This window comes from Suncus etruscus, chromosome 16, assembly GCF_024139225.1.
Source record: "Suncus etruscus isolate mSunEtr1 chromosome 16, mSunEtr1.pri.cur, whole genome shotgun sequence".
NCBI lineage: Eukaryota > Metazoa > Chordata > Mammalia > Eulipotyphla > Soricidae > Suncus > Suncus etruscus.
The window spans coordinates 52796265-52800493 of NC_064863.1; positions in this window are offsets into that span (position 1 = coordinate 52796265).

The following is a 4229-nucleotide window of genomic DNA, read 5'->3' on the forward strand; positions in this document are numbered from 1 at the left end:
AAAGTGCATACTTTGCATAACAGACACAAGTTTGATCGCTGGCACTGAATGGTCCCCCAAGTACCCTAAGGTAGGCCTCTTATCACAGACCAAAAGTAACTACCCCAAAATAGCTAGATATGGACCCAAAACAAAAAATAAATTAATAAGTGAATAAATAAATTAAACAGTGAGGATATGAGGCCTGCAGATCTCTAGAATATGCTTTGGTTATCTTGAGTATAGATTATGTTTTGCACGCAAAGAACTTTGCCTATATTCCCAAATAACTACACTTGTCATTAACAGTGCAGCCAACATTAGAGATTGAGTATATCCATGAGTGGCCTCTGTGTCCTTGAGTATTTCTGGAATGATTTAATCTCAGAAAAATATAATAGTGAGGGGGAAAGGGGGACTTTCAATAACTGAAATAATTATTTACACACAGCAAATATTCCTTTATTAGTATAGTCAGAGACTTGATATTCTTGGATAAAGAGTAAGCTGCTTTGATAGCTAGGTACTGCTGTTTTATGCTATTTGGAGAGAGTCAATTCATTTTGTTTTGTTTTGTTTTGTTTTGGGGGTCACACCTGGCAGCCCTCAGGGGTTACTCCTGGCTATATGCTCAGAAATTGCCCCTGGCAGGCTCGGGGTATCATATAGGATGCTGGGATTCAAACCAAGGTCCTTCTGCATGCAGGGCAAATGCCTTGCCTATATGCTATCTCTCCGGCTCCGTCAGGCAGCATTTTAACACTATTTTCTGCTCAAAATATTGTGGTTCTGTGATTCTTCAAATTATGCAAGAAGAAAAAAATTATTTTTGAACTGCAATTTAGCAAGGTTATCTTAAATAAATTTTATTATAAATACTGCATGAATGTGATCTCAATTTAATTCTTAATTTTAAAAATTACTCAGGATCACTGATTTCTGGGGATCAAATGAGGGTGGAATGCATGCAAGGTAAGTTGTCTACTCATTAAATTTTTTCAATGGACTCAATGTATTTAATTTCCCCTACTTAAAAATTATAAGTGATATAAAAATGTTTATAATAAATTTATAGTTTCAGTTATTCAAGCAAAAAGTATCATGGTTGATAATAGTAAGTACAACAATTATATTTTAAGTTACATACTAAAATTCCTAGCAACATGATAAAAAAAAACTGTACACATTTGAAAATAACACATGTTGGACTCAGCAGTGAATGCTACTTTTAAATTTTTACTTAAAAATAGAAGTAAAACCTCCTAAACTTTTTTGAAAAGTTTGATAATATTGTGCTCACAAAAAGTGGTTTAATCAAGTCTAGATAGAGCCTTGCCAAAAATAGATGATGAAATTATTTGCAGCAGTATTAAATATTTGGCATAAAAAATAAAATAAATATCGCCAATGCATGCTATTACTTGTTTATTTGTTGTTACATAGCTATATATGTAATATTGTTACAGATGTGATGATAAGTTTTTATCATTTGATTTTTTTTTTTTTTGGAGACATAAGGCAGCGAGCAGTGGTTATTCCTGACCTTGTGCTCAGTGGTCATTCCTGGCAATGCTCAAGGAACCATATGGATGCCAGTGGGATATCATGTTCAAGGCAAACTCTCTACCAACTGTGCTATCACTTTGGCCCCTAATGGTAATATTTACAATTTTAGAATAAAATGTTGCTTCATAGATTTATAATCATAACAAGAAGCTGGAGTAACTTAGTATGATAAAACTGGTAAAGTAACAGTCCTATAAAGATGCATTCATATTTATAAGGACATTCCACAATTTTTTAATGTAAATGAACATTTTTAGTGTATAGTTCTATAAATATTCATCTTTGTATAGATTTGGATATATCAAAATTCAGATAAATGTTGATTATATTGAATTCCTCCTTTGTGAAACCTATTTGATATCACTCATCTTTCATTTCCTAAAACCAGAGATGTGCTCTATGTTTTATTGTTTTTGTCTAAAAAATTGTCATAGGGACTAGAAAGTGAGAGTATGGTGGCTATTTGAGTGCCCTGAGCATAGCTAGTGCTGATTACATTCCCTTCACAACATATCCTTCAAAGAACGCTGATATCTGAGCACAAATCTAGATGCTAGCCCAGATTGTGCAATGCAGAGTATAGCCCAGTCCACCCACATCCCTACAAGGAAATCTGTCATGCATTGTATATTCTCTGGCTGAAACCCCATTATGAACATTTCTGTAACCAAGGCGCTTACATAAAGAAAGTATTATTAAAAATAAATTACAGTTTTTAACACTTTAAACTGGTTTCTCCCTCTTCTACTACTGCTTTTGAGAGCCATCCTCATTGTTAGCAACTATATTTTGTTCCTAACTATTAGTAATTAGTATTCTATTTCACTCATTTTTATTATTAATTTTATATTTGAATTGGAATTTTTTTAAAAAAATTACATTTTGAATGTACATTTTTTGTAAAACTACTACTTATATTTAATACTGTTTTTCTTTAAATATTTAATTGAATGGAACTTTTTCCTGAGGCTATTTGCAGTTATTCTTTTCTAATATATTTTCTTTAATTTATTCAGAGGCAAAACAAAATCCATTCAGGTGCTTAAGACCACAGCTGGTAAATTCTAAAACTGATAATTCTTGACCCAGAAACACCTCTTTTGGTAAAAAGTTGGAGAATTATGCTCACTAGAAATTAATATCATATTCCTGCACATGCAACATAAGAACTCTGCCTGTTGGGCTCTCTCCTTGGCCCATTATCTTTTATCTTCATTCAGTTGAAAAATTTAATGTTTTATATGAGTACTGAGCATTATATTTTAATATTAATTTATGCAGAGCTGGAGCAGTGGCAAAAAGTGTAATGTGTCTGCTTTACCCATACTAGCCTAGAACTGACCCATGGTTCCATCCCCCCCCCAGAGTCCCATATGGTCCCCGAAGCCAGGAACAATTTCTGAGCGCATAGTCAGGAGTAGCCCCTGAGCTGAATCACCGGCTGTAGCCCAAAAACAAACAAACCAAAAAAATTAAGTTGCTTTCCTTTTCCTCTATAAATATATCTGACCCACAGAAATTTGGATAGCTAGTATTTCTTTCTAAAAAAACTTAGAATAAGGTTGTTTGTTACCTAGTAATTGATATATAATAAAAATCATTGAAGTATTAAGAGAATATATTTCTTTATTTCATATTTATTTAAGTGATAACTTTGACCACTTATTTCCTAGATTTCAAACTGCTATCTATATGTAATACTTCTTTTCTTTAAATATTTAAAAATCAATTGAATAGAATTTTTTTTCTGAGGATAGTTTCAAGGATTGTAACTATGGAGTGTTCATGTATTTGATTTTATTATCTAATATAACCTCTGAGTGTCAACGGGTGTGCCCCTCAAAAAAGTAAAAAGCAAAACAAAACAAAAGTGAAAAGAAAATAGATTTTAAAAAAGAAATAAAGAAAAATAAATTGGGCTAGCTCATTCATTTTTTTATTGTTGTTTGTTTTGGGGTCACATTCAACACCATATAATTTTCTGAGTCTAAAGCCACATTCTCTGTGTGCTCAGCACAAATCTTAGTCCCTTTGGTATCTCTCAGTCATCTAAACTACTGTTTATTCAATTGTTTATTTTGGTATTTTGGAGTACACCTCACAGTGTTCAGGGCTTACTCCTTGCACTACACTCAAGATCTGACTTGGTGGGACTTGGGGAATAACATTGAGTACATGAGATTCTGGGGTGAACATGGGCAAACAAATATACTAGCAACTGTAATATTGCTTGACCCCCAGAACCTTTATTTTTAAATAAACACTTCAAAATCATTAGTGGAAAAGTTTAAGAATTCCTATTGTGTATCATTTATCAATAGAATCTAAAAATTTCTCTTTCCTCCACACCCACAGTTTTCATTCAGCTACTTTGAATTTAGCCCTACTTTCTGATATTTTAATCCTATTTTTCCTAGTACTAGAGATGTGGCTCAATAAATAATGCATATTTTGGCAATTAGTAGACCTATGGTTGAATCTTTGACATGGGATACCCTTACTAGTCTCAGCATGAGCCTACAACTTACAACAGCATAAACAAAATTTGTTCCTCTATTTTAGTATTCACCAATCTAGTTCATCTCCATCTCCATCCATACAAGCATAGTAACTTGCCAGACCATGTTCTTTTTTAGTCTCTTGAAATTCTATATAAATAAAGTAACTGTTAGGCCAAACTGTAA